This window comes from Prinia subflava, chromosome W (genome assembly GCF_021018805.1).
Source record: "Prinia subflava isolate CZ2003 ecotype Zambia chromosome W, Cam_Psub_1.2, whole genome shotgun sequence".
NCBI lineage: Eukaryota > Metazoa > Chordata > Aves > Passeriformes > Cisticolidae > Prinia > Prinia subflava.
The window spans coordinates 6115803-6133329 of record NC_086282.1 but is presented as its reverse complement, the minus strand read 5'-3'; positions in this window follow the sequence as shown (position 1 = coordinate 6133329).

Below are 17527 nucleotides of genomic sequence, written 5' to 3'. Positions count from 1 at the left end.
GGTTGGCCTTTATATATTGATGTGATATTACAGGTGCCCGATAGGAAAAATCACATCCTTTAATTCTAACAAAATTGCAAACACACAAATTGAATTGAGTCTCATCTATAATTTGGTTGTCTATCTTTACAATGGGGCATGCAGTCCTAAGACAGACACAACCTTGTCCCGTATACACAAGTGAAGTTGTCTGTTTGCCTGGATGCGTTTCAAAGTGACAAATACTTTGGTCTGTATCCAAACAAGTGTCTTTGTCACCTTCTCATGTCCTTTCACATATGTATCCTAGTTGTCTCTTCACAGTACAGGGCTCTAGATTAAGAGTTTGCCATTTTCCTTCAATTTCTCGTGCCCACATCCTGTGCTCAGAAGGGTACAGTACCATTCCCTCATGGTTTAATCCTAAAGGGACTATGGTGTTGTTGTTTAAAATTTTGGGGGGTCCCCGGGGAGGGTCCCCCAGAGACCCCCGGGGTCCTAGGGTTGTGGGTGTTCCCGTGCTGGCAGGCAAAGAGACTTCAGACGCCGGTGGGGTGCTGATGAGGTGAGGGTTTATTCACTGAGGGAGAGGGGAAGGGAAGGGGAGAGGGGGAAGGGGGAAGATGGAAGGGGAGCGTCCGGAGGCCTCCAGGGGGAAGAGGGGCAAAGAGGGCGAGACCCCTTGCGTTAGCATTCTTAACACAGAGGTTCAAAGTGGGTGCGGTAACATTCTCCAGCCAATGAGGTTACAGATAACTTGATACTGCAGGGAGGGTACAGACTTGGGATAAACCATATATTTTCCAGGGGTGAACAAGAGCAAACCATTTCCATAAAATGCAATTCCACACTATGGGATGTATTAGGTCCACTGAGGCATTGTGTATAGTTAAAACAAAGGCTGTCACCATACTAGTCACAGGGTTATAGGTGAAATTGACCAACATCCACCAAGACTGAAGTTCTCTCCCCATATCAGAGGCATTGTCCCAAACAATCTTGCAAATTTCAGCAGGGAATGTTCCCTCTCCACCTTCCCTGCTAACTGCAGCAGCCACTGATTGCATCCACAGTTGTGCTTGAGTACACTCTAGAGCCAGCGAGATGTTTTCACTAGCTGTGCCTAGCGCAATAATTATTACCTCATGATCTCGTTCCTCTGTATTTTCCCATTCTGGTAATATTTGGGTCAATTTCCAATGATTGTTACCCAGTGCTAGTAGAGAGGATTGCAAAGGTTGCTGTAGTTTGACTAAATTGCTCCTTACTGAGGTTAATTTATTCATCAGCACTTCTGAATCTATTGTGTTCAGCACTCCCAGTCCTGTCCCTAGCAACCCAGTGAGATGCCTCTTACTCCTAAAACTAGGAGGCATACTTTTTTGGAGCCAAGTGGTCCAGTCCATAAAGGAGTTCCTGAGAAATGGGGCACATTCTGGCTGAATGTGAGAAGCATTTACCTGTGCTCCCATTTCTACTCGTTTCATAGACCACTTTGGGTTAACTATCAGCTTCTGAACTCCTGTCTTCTTAATAGCATATGGCCCAATTCTGGTAACTACAGGAGTTATTTGTTCCTCTACTTCTGGAATAACTGGCATCTGGATGATCACAGCCTTTCTTGGCACTGGTGGAGTAATCTTGGTCTGGTCTTCATGGAGCTCAGTACATACCTGGGTGATGTTAAAGTCAATATCATACCCTCTTATCGCACACCCCTCTATTTTGAATCTAAACTGAGGACATTTACTCAAGCATTTGTCACAGCATTCAGGACTAATCGGGATGGGTCTCATGGATGGGTGATAAGCCTCGTGGAACCCATACTGTACAAACTCATTTTACATCCCCAAACATTTCTTCCTTCCCACAAGCTTGCATTCGTGACTTTTAGCATCTTGTTTAAAGCCTTACGAGAGTAAGGGTCATAAGCTTTTCTTTGGCACCGGTATATCCTAGTCACATTATACCTACATGCTATTGCGTTGACTCTTGTTATGGCTAAGGTAATTACTACAATAGTTATAACTTTCCACATAATGTCCATAAAAATTATTAGTCTATTTATGCGTGGTCCTGAGTGAGCTTCAGCTTCAGTTCGTTATCGCCTGGTGTGACCTTCCAAATTCCCTCTGGGGCTTTCTTCACTCGGGAGTGATGGATCCAGGCCTTCTGTTCTTTGATCTTGATTGCAGTGAAGGTAGTGAGGAGCACCTGGAATGGTCCTTCCCACTGCGGTTCCAAGGTCTTTTCTGCAAAAGACTTAATGTACACACAGTCCCCAGGTTGTACATCATGTACCGGCCCATCTAATTCCCTGTTTTGAGCTCCAGCCACATTTCTCTCAATTTCTCTGAGTTATTTATTTAGGGCTACCATATATCTATGTAGGGTTTCTTCCCCTACTTGAATGGGTGTTGTCCCTTCTTGAACGGCATATGGCCTCCCATACAATATTTAATGCCAATGGGAGAGCCTGGGGCCAGGGCAAATTTGCTTCTTGCCCAATCTCACAATTTGTTGTTTCATCAAATGGTTCGTTTTCTCCACTTGCCCACTAGATTGAGGGTGGTATGGGGTATGCAATTCCCAGTCTATTCCCAGGTGGTGACTTATTTGCTGTACAATTTTTGAAATAAAGTGTGGCCCCCTATCTGAGGATATGGTGGCTGGAACTCTAAATCACGGTATTATATACTGCAACAATGTTTTGGTCACTTCTCGGGCCTTAGCTGTCCTCGCAGGAAAGGCTTCTGGCCATCTTGAAAAGGTATCAGTTAGCACCAATAGGTAACGATACCCTCCCTTCCTGGGCAGTTCTGTAAAATCAATTTGCGATTGTTGCGCAGGTCCACAACCTTTCCCAATTTGTCCCACTTGAGGTTTGGGGTGTTTTTAGGGTTAGTTCGGAGGCAAAGGCTACACTGATGAGTTACTTGTATTACTGTGCCCTGCAATTTCTTAGCCATAATTCTTTCTTTCAAATGGTTATACAGGGCATTTATTCCCTAGTGTGTTTTCTCATGTTCCCTCTGTACTAATGACCACAACAAATAGGAGGGTACTACAAGTTTCTCTCATTCTGTTACAGCTCTTCCCTCTTGGTTATAACTTGCCTTTTCTACTTTAACAAGTTTCTTATCCTTTTAATTGTATATTGGCTTACTCTCAATAGAAATTTTTCCATCTGGAATCAATGCTGCCTCCGTTGTCTTATCAGGTATCTCACCTTTTGCTGCTTCTATTGCCTCCCTATCCGCCAGCATATTCCCTTCCTCCAATTCAGAGCTCCCCTTTTTATGTGCTTTAATGTGCATGATGGCTACCTTTTCAGGTAATTGTACTGCATCCAATAGTCTCAGTATTTCTTGGGCATGTTTAACATTCTTCTCTTGTGAGTTCAACAATCCTATCTCCTTCCAAATAGCTCCATGTGCATGAACTACTCTGAATGCATACCCTGAGTCCATATAGATGTTAATTCCTTTTCTTTTTGCCAGCTCTAGGGTTTGAATTAAGGCAATTATCTCAGCCTTCTGTGCAGAGCTATTTGTTGGTAATGGTCCAGAATCTATTACCTCCCTGCTTGTGGTAACTACATACCCAGCATGCCTCTTTCCACTGATGACATAGCTGCTCCCATCAGTAAATCAGGTCTCAGCATTCTCAAGCGGGGTATCCTTCAGATCCGGGCGACTGGAGTAGGTGGCTTCAATGGTCTCCAGGCAATCATGGATCACTGGTTCTCCCATACTTCTGCTGAGGAAGGAAGCTGGGTTCACAATGTTAGTCACCACAATCTCAACATCATCTTGTTCTACCAGTATAGCTTGGTACTTCAGGAATCTCTGTGGGGAGAGCCAATGCCCCCCTTTCACTTCCAGGATTGTAGACACTGTGTGGGACACTAGCACAGTCATCTTCTGGCCCAGGGTGAACTTGTGTGCCTCATGGATGTTCACTGCTACTGCTGCAACGGCTCTGAGACACCCTGGCCACCCCTTAGCTGCTGTATCCAGCTGTTTGGAGAGGTAGGCAACTACCCTTCGGTACGGGCCCAGATTTTGTGCTAGTATTCCTAAAGCGATTCCTTGCTTCTCGTGAGAAAACAAACAGAACCGCTTACCCACTTCTGGAAGTCCCAAGGCTGGTGCTGATATGAGGGCCTTCTTTAGCTGGTTGAAGGCTCGAGTTGCTTCTTTTGTCCATTCAAGATCTCTGCTCCCTTCCTTGATCAAGGCATACAGAGGTTTAACAAGCAATCCATAATTATAAATCCACAGTCTGCACCACCCTGTCATGCTTAGAAAGGTTCTCAGTTCTTTCACTGTCTGAGGCTTTGGGGTCTGGCATATTGCCTCCTTGTGATCTTGTCCCAAGGTTCTTTGTCCAGCACTTACTTCATAGCTTAGGTAAATAACTGTCTGCTTTACCATCTGAGCCTTCTTTTGGGATACTCGATACCCTTGCATGCCCAGAAAGTTTAGGAGGCTTACTGTCCAGTCCACGCATGTTTCCTGAGTCTGGGTGGCTATTAAGAGGTCATCCACATACTGGAGGAGCTGTCCTTCTCTTGGAGGAGGTTCCCAGGACTCCAAATCCTTTGCAAGCTGCTCCCCAAGTATAGTGGGTGAGTTCTTATACCCCTGTGGTAATACGCACCATGTGAGCTGAGTTTTACATCCAGATCTAGGGCTTTCCCACTCGAATGTAAAAATTTTCTGTCTGGCTTCATGGAGAGGTAGGCAAAAGAAAGCATCTTTCAAATCTAAAATGGTAAACTAGGTTAATTCAGGTGTTAAACGGGTTAACAGGGTGTAAGGATTGGCAACTACTGGGTACAAGTCCTCAGTTACCTTATTAACAGCTCTTAAATCTTGTACCAACCTGTATGACCCATCAGGCTTCTTCACTGGCAAAACAGGAGTGTTGAAATCAGACTGAAACTCCCTCAGTAGTCCTACCTTCAAAAAGTTTTCAATAATTGGACTAATCCCTTCTCTATCTTCTTTCTTTAGGGGGTATTGTTTAACCCTTACTGGCTGTCTTCCTTCTTTAAGTTTAATCTGTACTGGTAGTGCATTCTTTGCCCTTCCTGGTATATCAGAAGCCCACACTCCAGGAAATACCTGATCTATTATTTTCCTGAAATTTTCCTCTTCATTTGCAACTTCAATTTCTTTGGTTATCATCATTAAACTTATCAGTTCTACATATTGTTGATCTTTTACCTCCAAAATAATGTCCCCATTCTTAAATGTTATTTTTGCCTCCAGCTGCTCTAGCAGATCTCTGCCCAAAAGTGCAGATGGAGCTTTAGGCATGTATAAAAATCGGTGAATTCCCCACTGTTTACCCAATTTATACTTCAGTGGTTTGCAAAAATAAGCTGTTTCAGATTGGCCAGTCACCCTTTTTACCATAACATAGTCATTGGTTACAGGTATAAGGACCTTATTCAGCACTGAAAATGTTGCCCCTGTGTCTATCAAAAATTTCACCTTTGTTTCTTTGTTCCCCAGTTTGACTATAACTAAAGGGTCCTCTAGGGTAGGGCCCTCTGGTCCCCCTCAGTCTTCTTTTACATGAGCAATCAATTTCTCCCCTTTCTGACTACTTATTCTATGTTCATCACCTTTTTTTTAGTTCTGGACACTGGTTTTTCCAGTGACCAAATCTTTTGAAAAACGCACATTGATTTTTTTCCTAGTCAGGGTGATCCCTGTTTTGGTGGATCTTGCCCACGTTTTCCTTTTTCTCCCTCTTTTACTACTGCTACTAAGTTCTTTATCCATTGTGTATATCTTTCTTCCTGGTTACTAAAAACTCTCTAGGCCTCATCCAGTAAAGCTTCTAAATTCCGGCTGTTTGGACCCTGGATCTTCTGGAGTTTCCGCCTGATGTCTCCTGTAGACTGTCCTAAAAATAAATTTTTTAATTGCTGCGTTCCTTCATCAGATCCAGGATCCAGGGTGGTGTGTCGGCGCATTGCGTCTCGCAGGTGATCTAGAAATTCAGAGGGTGTTTGAGAGGGGCCTTATTTGATAGCATATAAAGCTGAGCAGTTTATGGTTTTGGGGATTGCTCTTTCCAGCCCTTTTACTATCAATTCCTGGTATTTCTTTAACCGTCCCAACCCCTCATCTTCATTAGGATCCCATTTTGGGTCTTGGAGGGGAAATATATCTTTAACATCCTCCTGTGTTGTTCTACAATAATCCTCGGGCAGATCCTTTGCTCCTTTCAAAACTAATTGCTTCTCAGTCTCTGTTAGGGCATCAATAAGCAGTTGGAGGTCTGCCCAATCAGGTGAATGCTGCTTAATCATAAACTTCATTTTCTTAGCAACCCCTTCTAGATCACTTTGATAGCCCTTAGCACTCTTTTCTTAAATTTCTAAATCAATCGAGGAAAAGGGAACCTTAATCAGTTTTGTTTCTCCATCAGAGGTCATTGCTTGTCTTAGAGGTGCTTGTATGACCTCTCTGGTTGTTTTCGGGTTCTTAATGCTATGGGTCCTTGTGGGGGAAGTTTGGGAGCTGGTGGGGGACATTCAGGTTCATCCCACTTACTGTCACTGCTAGGCAGTGGTGGATAAAATTTGGATGGTTCCCTGGGTTCAGGAGTGGATGGAGGAACCCCTACCTCAGCTGCTGTCCTTCTAAAGGAAGATGAAGCTAGAGATGAAGCAGGGGAGGTTGGAGATAATGATGGTTCTGAATCTGCATCCCCCACCACCCTCCTCCTTTCCTGCCTTTTAGGGGGTGGTTTAAGTATGTCTTCTGTCTCCCGTTCTAATGCCTCTGCTTGGTATACCTTGTCAGGATGCGTGCACCTCTGATTTATTGAGCAGGTGCTACAACACCGTTTGGGCTTTCCCTTAGTAACTTTATGGTCCTTTTCAAGGGCCAATACTAAAGGATCAGATGGTGGCCTCATTCCACATTCCCTTTGCCACTCAGGGTGATCCCTAAGAGTAAAAAACCTATCAGCATAAGCCACTTCCTGCCACTTTTGTTCACAGCGTAGGAAGAGCATTAGCTGCAATAGTCTCATAGTGCAGTGTGCCATTTGCTGGCCACTTCACCCCCTCTTCCAGCCTATACAGTGGCCAGCACTGTGTACAAAACTTAATAAGCTCTCTTTTGGTTTCTGTACCTCCATAGCCCACCAATTCTTTCCAGTGTGTTAAAATACACCCCAGAGGACTGCCTTTAGGAATCTCTTGACAGTCACTTGCTCCCGTCTTTTTGATTCCTCTGGTACAGAGCTATACTGGGCACTCTCTACTCTAAAGATTTCCACTGGCTTCCCTATATCTCTTGCTCCTGGGCATATACTTTTACTTAAGGACGAAGCAGGGTTTACATGCACACACGCACACACACACACACTACGGGAAGGGAAAAGCTCCTTTTTATTTTAATCTAAAACGAAACAACACAACACAGTCAAACAAATTGACAACACACACACTTGTCCCCTCTTCCTTGCTTAAATTGCTGATTACAAATTGCTATCCAACTAAGTCCTCTGTTATACCTTGCACTGGATATATTGCAGCTAAAAATGCGCTCAGTAATTGCAAGCAGTTTTACACATACTGCACCAAGGGTACAGTTAAAACCTGATGCAACTCCTGTCGAGCTGTAATTAGAGTATAGATGGGGCTCTTGCAGAATACCAATATCTGGCTTTGGCCAGATGTTAACAATCCTAAATATACACACTCAACCAAAAATTTTAACAAAGTCTCAACGTAAACCAAAGGGCTCAAGCAGAGACAGCACAAATCCCTCTGCAAGAGGGAAGCGGGGGAGGGCGACTCTGGCCTCACACTGTCCCGCACTCCTCTGCGGCCAGGAATCACCAGTTCCTAGTTAAAATACCACTCCACACACACCGGCAATCTCAAAGCCTCACAAGCAATCAAGTATGTCCCTTCACAGTCAAGGTGTTATGAACGAAAGGAAAAAAAAAAACCAAAAAAACAAAACAACAAAACAACCACCCCACAACTGACCCTCCCCTGGCTAGAGTAACACCCCCCACACCCCAGACAATCTGAGCAGGGAGAGCTGCCCTGAAGGAAAGTTGCCTGGCAACTTTTCCCTACCTAATTGAAATGTGAAAAGAAGCTGCCCACACCTAGATAGCCCTATTGTCCTTTGTAACTACCTCATTTAGCAAGAGTAACTTCGGCTATGACCAGGACAAATGCATATGCATTTGGATATGCAGATAGGGCAGGGCCGCCCCCGTGGATCCTGGGAGGTTTTTTTTGGGGATACTGCACCCCGGGACAGGAAGCTGGATTCGTCAGAAGAGAATGGGATAGTGCCCTGGCTGAGCGGGGAGTGGGTGCACCTCCTGGCCTGGTTTGAAGATTGGCCATGACCTGTGAGGAGCCTGAATGGAATGGGAACCGGCCAGCTGAGCTGACTGATGTAGAGAATGGGAAACTCTTGAAACTTTTCCCTGAGGGCAAAGAGCTGACTGCCACTGCTCTGCCTTCTGATGGTTGACCAGAGAGAACCACCAGCTGTTTCTATGGGAGCAAGGACTCAGCATCCACTGGGACAGCACCTGCTCCTTCAGATGGCTGCAGTAGTGTGGAAAACTCCGATCGGACTTTGCAATCCTGCTGATGATTTTAATAATGAGCTGATCACTTTAATAAAGAGCTGAATATTAATAAAGGCATATGCCCTGTTCTTTTCAATTGGGGACTCGTCCGGGATAGCCACGCCCACAAAGGACCACCCCCGAAGAAGACGATCATCTGCTTCGAGGGATCCTTGGGAATTGCTGGCTACCCCCGGACCTTGGCATCAGCGTGGGACCAAGCAGCACAGAAGAACGCAGGATCGGCCCTGGGATCAGCGCTGGATCGGCCCTGGGATCATCGTGAGACCAAGCAAAGCAGAAGAACGCCAGATGGGTGAGATAAATCCGTGGCGGAAATGGGAGGCGAGTGAATGAGTGCTTGAGTGAGATGGGGGCCGGCAGCTCGGACCCCCAGAGCGAAAGTGGACCCCCTAGTATCGCGTTTCCGGTCTCCCGAGAGGGTGCCGGCCGAGAACGGGCGGGAAGCGAATGGCATAGAAGAGTGACTGAGGCGCCTCCTTGGGGGAGGGCCCCATTGAGCGTGCAAAGGCTCTTGAGGTGTGAGGTAAGATCCTCGGCAGGGCAGGTGAGAGGTCCCTGGCAGGGCTGCCCCAGAAGGCAGATGAGAGGAGATCCCCAACAGGGAAGGTAATGTCCCTGGCAGGGCTGCCCCAGAAGGCAGATGAGAGATCCCCAACAGGGAAGGTAATGTCCCTGGCAGGGCTGCCCCAGAAGGCAGGTGAGAGGAGACCCCAGCAGGGCAGGTGAGAGGTCTCTGGCAGGGCTGCTCCAGAAGGCAAGTGAAAGAAGATCCCTGGCACAGCGGGATGCCCCATCAGGCAGGTGAGGGATGATCCCCGGCAGAGCAGGTGCAAGGTAATGTCCCTGGCATAACAAGACAAGATGCTCCAGTAGGCAGGCGAGAGAAGATCCCCAGCAGGGCAAGTGAGAGGCCCTTGGCAGGGTTACTCCAGAAGGCAGATGAGAGAAGATCCTCAGCAGGGCAGGTGAGAGGTCCCTGGCAGGGCTGCTCCAGAAGGGAATTGAAAGAGGATCCCTGGCACGGCAAGATGCCCCATCAGGCAGACGAGGAAAGATCCCCGGCAGAGCAGGTGCAAGGTAATGTCCCCGGCATGGCAAAACAAGATGCCCCAGTAGGCAGGTGAGAAAAAGTCCCTGGCAGGGCAGGTAGAAAGTCTCGGGCAGGGCAGGATGCCCTGACAGGCAGGCAAGGAAGATCCCTAATAGGGCAAGTGGGAAGTCCCTGGCAGGATAGGGCATGATGTCCCAGGAGGCAGGTGGGCTGTCCCCAAGAGAGTTTAAGCATATCTGGGCAAGCAAGTAAGATATCATTAGCAAGCAGGAAAGCAGGCATAAAGGTGAGGAAACAGACAAGAAAGCAGACAGGCAAGCAAGAAGGCAAGCAAGATTTATGAGCAAAAAAAGGCAAACAAAAAAGAGTAGCCAGATAAACAAAAAGGGAGGCGAAGGGGACTCGGCCGGAGTTCGGGTGTGAGGCTCGGCAGGACGTTCGACCTCACCCCGGCAGGGAGTTCGAGTCTCCTAAGCCTAGGGGGCAAGGGGGGCTTGGCCGGAGTTCAGGTGTGAGGCTTGGCAGGACGTTCGACCTCAGCCTGGCAGGGAGTTCAAGCCTCCTAAGCCTTGTAGGAAAGGGAGGCGAAGGGGACTCGGCCGGAGTTCGGGTGTGAGGCTCGGCAGGACGTTCGACCTCACCCCGGCAGGGAGTTCGAGTCTCCTAAGCCTAGGGGGCAAGGGGGGCTTGGCCGGAGTTCAGGTGTGAGGCTCGGCAGGACGTTCGACCTCAGCCTGGCAGGGAGTTCAAGCCTCCTAAGCCTTGTAGGAAAGGGAGGCGAAGGGGACTCGGCCGGAGTTCGGGTGTGAGGCTCGGCAGGACGTTCGACCTCACCCCGGCAGGGAGTTCGAGTCTCCTAAGCCTAGGGGGCAAGGGGGGCTTGGCCGGAGTTCAGGTGTGAGGCTTGGCAGGACGTTCGACCTCAGCCTGGCAGGGAGTTCAAGCCTCCTAAGCCTTGTAGGAAAGGGAGGCGAAGGGGACTCGGCCGGAGTTCGGGTGTGAGGCTCGGCAGGACGTTCGACCTCACCCCGGCAGGGAGTTCAAGTCTCCTAAGCCTAGGGGGCAAGGGGGGCTTGGCCGGAGTTCAGGTGTGAGGCTCGGCAGGACGTTCGACCTCAGCCTGGCTGGGAGTTCAAGCCTCCTAAGCCTTGTGAAGTTAGAGAGTTCAAACAAGACTCAGCAGGGGTCCAAGCCTAGATAGCCTAGAAAGAAGTTCAGACTTAAGTCGAAAAGTTAAGAGAGATACCCTTAGCAGAAAACAGTGGGTGTGATTCATAGTAGTAAGTGTCATAGCCAAGAGAGAATTTTAAAAAGAGACAGACGAAAAAGTGTCAAAAGTGGGTTGCCAAGAAATTATATTCTGACCCTTTAAAGTTCAGCAAAGAGATTCAGAATGTTTAGTTGTGAGAGATCAGACAACCTTTAGTTATCTTAAAGTTTAGATTGCCAATCAGAATATTCCAGTTTAGATTGAAGCATTGTTAAAGTACTTCGTTTTTCCTTTTATTTTAAGGCCTAAAAACTGAGATGATGTTATAGTAAACAAGCAGACCCTTCCAAAAGGACAGTAAAGAAGATTCTCCCTAACATCCCCCTAGAACAATTGTCAGACCAATAATATCCTTAAAAGACCACAAAGAGTCCAGATAAAGTTAAGATGACATGTTATAGTAAAAGAATATAGCTGAGATTAAAATTACAAAGAGAGTAGTCATAGTGTAAGACCTGAATTCAGTAAATGTGTAACCACTTAAACCAACATCTCTAAGCCCAAGAAGACCCTGATGTAAAACCACTATCTTATGCAGCCTGCTGGCTAGAAAACTATAAGTAATGAAAATGTGAAAATATGCAAACTCTCCCTCCTACCCCAGCTGTACCTCCAGTCTCTTCCTTAACCTCTCCAACAGTTCCCCTTCACCAATTGTGATACCCTCACTTCCCCACTTGGGAGTGGGAACCACCCCTGCCCAGTGTTTCTCTTGGCCTGTCTCCACTACTGCTCCCTCTACCTGGTGTTTTAGAGGAAGAGACAGATTACAACACCCAATCCAAAGCACCAAGAACAGAGGAGGTCTTTCCCCTTAGAAAAGTTCCTATAGATTAATTAAAAAGATTAAAATTTATAAATGCACCTTTGACAGCCCCTGAAGCCCAAGACTCTAAGAAAGAGAGAGGGTTTAGTAGAAGACCCCATTGGAATGTCTAACCAGCTAGACCAGCTTCTGAGGCCAAATAGTTATTTCTAGAGAGAGTTAAACTCTATTCTAATAGTTCTGTTCACTCCAGAAGAAGCCTGGATAGTCCAGATAGCAAAAATAAAAAAAAAATAGACTGTGACACCCAAGAGACCATAAGATGCCCTTAATAGACACCAGCTAAAATTCAGACCAAGAAAAAAAAAAAAAAAAAAAAGCAAAGCATGAGAGACTATAGATCCCTGATAGTGAGAATCAAAGTCTACGGTCTACCTCTCAAAACTACTAGACCCAGTAGTTAAGAGATAACCAACTTGCCTGCAAACAGTTGCAGTAACAGCTACCCTAATAAAAGAAGTCTAAAAGGTTGATCCTGCAAAAGAAAAATTGCTAAGCCAGAAGACTTAACACTAGTTGACTGACTCTAAAATAATGAACACAAGTGACTTAGAATTAATCACCCTATGCAGTTTCTCGCTAGAGAACCCCTAGCCAATCTAGAACATGATTCAAAGTAAGAAGAAATTTAGTAATTGCAGACAAAGAGAAAGCAGAAGTGCTTTATGCTTTGTTTTGCTGCTGTCTTTAGTGAGAAGACAGCTTGTCTTCAAGACAGTGGTCATACTGAGTCAGTAGATATTTTTAAAGAACAGAATAGTCCTCCTGTTATCAAAAACAAAGTAGTCAGAGAAGTAGTAATTTGCTTGAATGCCCACTCACATGAAATCCATCCCAAAGAGATAAGAGAGCTAACTGATAAGTTTGCAAAGCCACTCTATCATCTACCAACAGTCTCAACTCACTAGTGAAGTTCTAGATGACTGAGAGCTAGCCAATGTAATTCCCATTCATAAAGAGTAGAGAAGAGCCTAGTAATTATATGCCAGTTAGCCTGACCAAAGTACCGAATAAGATGATAAAGCAGTTTATACTGAGAGCTATTGTGCAGCACTGACGAGATAAACAGAGTATCAGACCCAGCCAGCATGAGCTTAAGAGAAGTAAGTAGTGTTCGACCCCACTAGCCTCCTTCTCTGACCAGGTGACCTGCCTGGTAGATACATGAAAAGTTGTTTATGTTGTCTATTTAGACTTCAGCAAAGTCTTTGACACTGTTTCCCACAGCTTATACAAGAACACTCTTTGCTAAGTTTAGAACTGGCTAGATACCCAAGCCCAGAGAGTAGTAACGAATAGTGCTGCATCCAGCAGGCAACCAGCCACCAGTGGTGTCCCTCAAAAGTCTGTGCTGAAGCCAGTTCTATTTATTATATTTATTAATAACACAGATGAAAGTATTGAGTCCTTCATTAGTAAATTTACAGACGACACTAAGCTGAGAGCACGTGTGCATCTGTTAGAGAGTAAGAAGACTCTGTAGAGAAACCTAAAATGATTAGATATATAAGCAAAATCCAAGAAGATAACGTTTAATAAGTCCAAATCCCAGGTGTTGCATTTTAGCCACAATAACCCCCTGCAACCTTACAAGTTGAACGTAGTGTAGCTAGACAGTACCCAAGCAGAAAAAGACCTGAAAGTGCTAGGTGATAACCAACTAAATATGAGCCAGCAGTATGCCCTGATGGCCAAAGCTAACAATATCGTAGGCTGTATTGAGAATAATGTGGCCAGCAGAAGCAGAAAGGTCATCCTTTCCTTACACATAGCATTGGTGAGGCCACTTAGCATTGGTGAGGCCACTCCTTGAGTACTGTGCCCAGTTCTGAGCCCCTCAGTTTAAAAAAGACATTAAGATGCTTGAGCGTGTCAAAAGAAAGCAACAAAGCTAGTGAGAAGCTTAGAACACTAGCCCTATAAATACTAGCTGGAAGAGCTGAAGTTGTTTAGCCTAGAGAAAAAGAGATTCAGAAGTAACATTATCACTACAACTCCCTGAAAGGTAGTTATAGTAAAGTGAGAGTGAGTCTTGTTCTTCAAGCAGCAACTGATAGAACAAGAAGACACAGTCTTCAGCGGTGCCAAAAAAAAAAAAAAAAAAAAAAAAAAAAAAAAAAAAAAATTCTGCCTTGAGAAGTAGTAAAGTCACCATTCCTAGATGTGTGTAAGAAGAGAGTAGATGTAGCACTTAGTGACATCGTGTAATTAGAGTTAGACTTAATCCTAGAAGTCTCTTCCAGCCTAGTGATTCTGTAATTCTGTAACTAAAAAGAGGAAAATTATGAAAGTCTCTTCCAGGTGCTGCTCACCACACATACCACAGTGCGAACTCCAGAGAGAAGTCAGACCCACGTTACCGGAGTCACAGGACCAGTACCGCCCCTGATGCCGAACCAGACCCAACAGGACCACCTGCCACCTCTTCTACATAGATAACAATTGAGAGACCAAGAGACCTATCCCTAGTTAAATTGTTATCGAGTGTGTCTTAATTCCTGATAAAAAACCCAAGTTTGAAGGCACCCCTCCCACATCTGCTCAGTCTCCCGCTGGGCAATTCCCCTAGAGAACTCCTAAATTTCTTTGAGCAGTGTCTACTGAGAGGATACACAGTAGGAAGCTGCAAGTTGATGCGGGCTACAGCCCGATCAAAGAAATAGAGGAGGGATTTGTTATGAACGGAAAAAAAAAAAAAAAAAAAAAAAAAAAAACAAAAAAAAAAACCCAAAAAAACAACCACCCCACAACTGACCCTCTCCTGGCTAGAGTAACACCCCCCACACCCCAGACAATCTGAGCAGGGAGAGCTGCCCTGAAGGAAAGTTGCCTGGCAACTTTTCCCTACCTAATTGAAATGTGAAAAGAAGCTGCCCACACCTAGATAGCCCTATTGTCCTTTGTAACTACCTCATTTAGCAAGAGTAACTTCGGCTATGACCAGGACAAATGCATATGCATTTGGATATGCAGATAGGGCAGGGCCGCCCCCGTGGATCCTGGGAGGTTTTTTTGGGGGATACTGCACCCCGGGACAGGAAGCTGGATTCGTCAGAAGAGAATGGGATAGTGCCCTGGCTGAGCGGGGAGTGGATGCACCTCCTGGCCTGGTTTGAAGATTGGCCATGACCTGTGAGGAGCCTGAATGGAATGGGAACTGGCCAGCTGAGCTGACTGATGTAGAGAATGGGAAACTCTTGAAACTTTTCCCTGAGGGCAAAGAGCTGACTGCCAGTGCTCTGCCTTCTGATGGTTGACCAGAGAGAACTGCCAGCTGTTTCTATGGGAACAAGGACTCAGCATCCACTGGGACAGCACCTGCTCCTTCAGATGGCTGCAGTAGTGTGGAAAACTCTGATCCGACTTCGCAATCCTGCTGATGATTTTAATAATGAGCTGATCACTTTAATAAAGAGCTGAATATTAATAAAGGCATATGCCCTGTTCTTTTCATTTCGGTACGGTCTTGAAAGAGGACTCCATAGCTTTGGATGTCTGGAAATCTATTATGGAACGAAAGCACGTTCCTGTTTCCTGGCAGAACTTCAGGGTTTGTTGAATGGGCCCGGGGGCGTGGCTTCTTTAGCGATCCGGCGGACGCATTTTCTGGGGAGGTGTGGGGCAGTTTGGGGGAGTGCCTCATGGATTTTCTCTCCTCTCCCCTCATGCTGGAGGCAGCCAGGTTGTTAGTTGTGTGTCGAAAGATTGATCTCTTTCTCCGGGAAATGGATCCCGCTAGCTCGGAGATCTCGGCAGATTCTCTGAGCGACCCTCCCTCTCCGGTGGTAGGTGGGGGGCCGCAAAGGGACGCGGCCGCGGTGTCGGACGTGGGATTCCCATCCGAGCTCGATCCCCTGTCTCCGAGGTCGGAGGATTCTTTTCTTCTCCCTCCGGCTGCTGCGCTGGAAGATTTGTCCCTCTCCGATTCGGATTTCGAATTTTTGGGGAACAAGGGAAGCCTGAGCCCGCCCCGGCTGCTTGAACAGCGAGAGGGAGGGGCCCCGCAGTCGTCACGGCCGGCCCCACCCACTCCTGCGCCACTGCGCTGGAGATTGGGGATGGGAGAGCCTTCCATTCAAGCCTTCCCAGCATTGACGGGTGGGGAGGAACCCGCGGCGCGGGCCCCGCCCCTTGTAGAGCATGATTCTATTACCATGCTCTGCCCGAACTGTGGAACTTCCACGACTTATCCTCTGGATACGTCAAGGGTGGAGCCGCCTCCCGCGCCGCCCCACTTGGGCGCCGAGGGTGGCTCCTTGGGCTCCTCTACGCCTGCGCCGCCTCTGCAGAGCGTGCAGGGGGCGGGCGCCGCTGGAGGCGGGGTCTGTATCGGCTTTTCGCTGGCGCCCGTTCTGTTGGGTGGGCAGTCCGTGCATTCCCTTTCGGGGGGGCTGCCGCTTGCTATTGGCCGGCAGAGCCTCGGTGAAACCTTACTCGGCGGGATCCCGGACCGAGCGGCGGCTGGCTCGGGCAAGGGCGGAGCGGCGCCAATCCCCACTCCCTTCCTGGGTTCCCCCCCCCACTGCACCGGCCGCGCCTGCGGTGCTGACCACGGCGCACGGCGAGGGTGCGGTCCCGCGAACCGCGCCTGCGCCGTTGATTGCGGCGCGAGACGGGGACGCAGCCCCGCGGGCAGCGCCGGTGCCCGCCCCCCGTCCCCCCCCCGCGCTGAGTGCGCAGGCGCCCTTGACCACGGCGCACAGTGGAGCGAAAGCTCCGCCAGCCGCACCCGTCACAGCACATTGTAATTTGCCTGCACGGGGCTCGGGGGTTCTATTGGAACCTACGCCTACTGAAGAGCCCTATACCCGTGCTGCGGCGGGTGCAGGCACCGCCGGGGCTGCGGAAGCGCCAGCGGGCCCGCCCCCGCAGCCTCCCACCGGCGCTGCGCCTGCGATGGGAGCAGGCGCTACAGTTTTTAATTTCAGCGCTGGTGGGGACGCAGCTGGGGTCCGGCCGGCCCTTCCCAGGGCCAAGAGACCCCCCGCTCTGGGATCCTCCACCTGGACACTCCCTCCTTGTAATGTCACAGTGCGGCCGAAGGACCACGAGCGATTTTGGGAGGAGGTTAGAGTCAAGATGGAAGAAGTGGAGGAATGCATGTGTACACATCGTCCTCCGGAGTCTGAAAAGAGGCTCTTTAGCTCTACTGATGTTGTTTCTGACGCTGCTGGACCTCCGGTGTCTGGCATTCAGCTGGCCCCCAGCCAAGTGTCTGCCTCTGTCCCTGTGGAGCCCACGGGACAGGATGTGGCAGGTCCTGCCACCCTACCAGGAGGTCTCCAGGCTTTCCCTGTCATAACAGGTGTTACCCATAACACCCACCAGCCTTTGCATTGGAAAGCCTTGATGGAGCTCCGTGATAAGGTGGGGAAATATGGCCTGGGGTCTAGTGAAGTAATGCAGATGCTCAGGTTTTTCAGTGGTCATCTTTTAACGCCTTACGACATTCGGAGTCTAGCTCGGGCTCTGTTTCCACCTGTCGAATATGAAATTTTCGAATCAAAATGGAGTCAGCTAGCAACCAGCACAGTGCAGCAAAATGCCACATTAGGCCCAACTGATGTCAGGCGCACGGTTAATACCGATAAGCTGCTGGGCATTGGAAATTATGCCGATGCCAATGGACAAGTTGGGTTTGCGCCCTTGGTGCTTGAGCAGTGCCAGCAGGTAGGCATGGCAGCTCTGGTTCAGACAATAGCAATGGCTGCTCCAGAGGAATCGTTTGCCACAATTGTTCAAGGAGCTGATG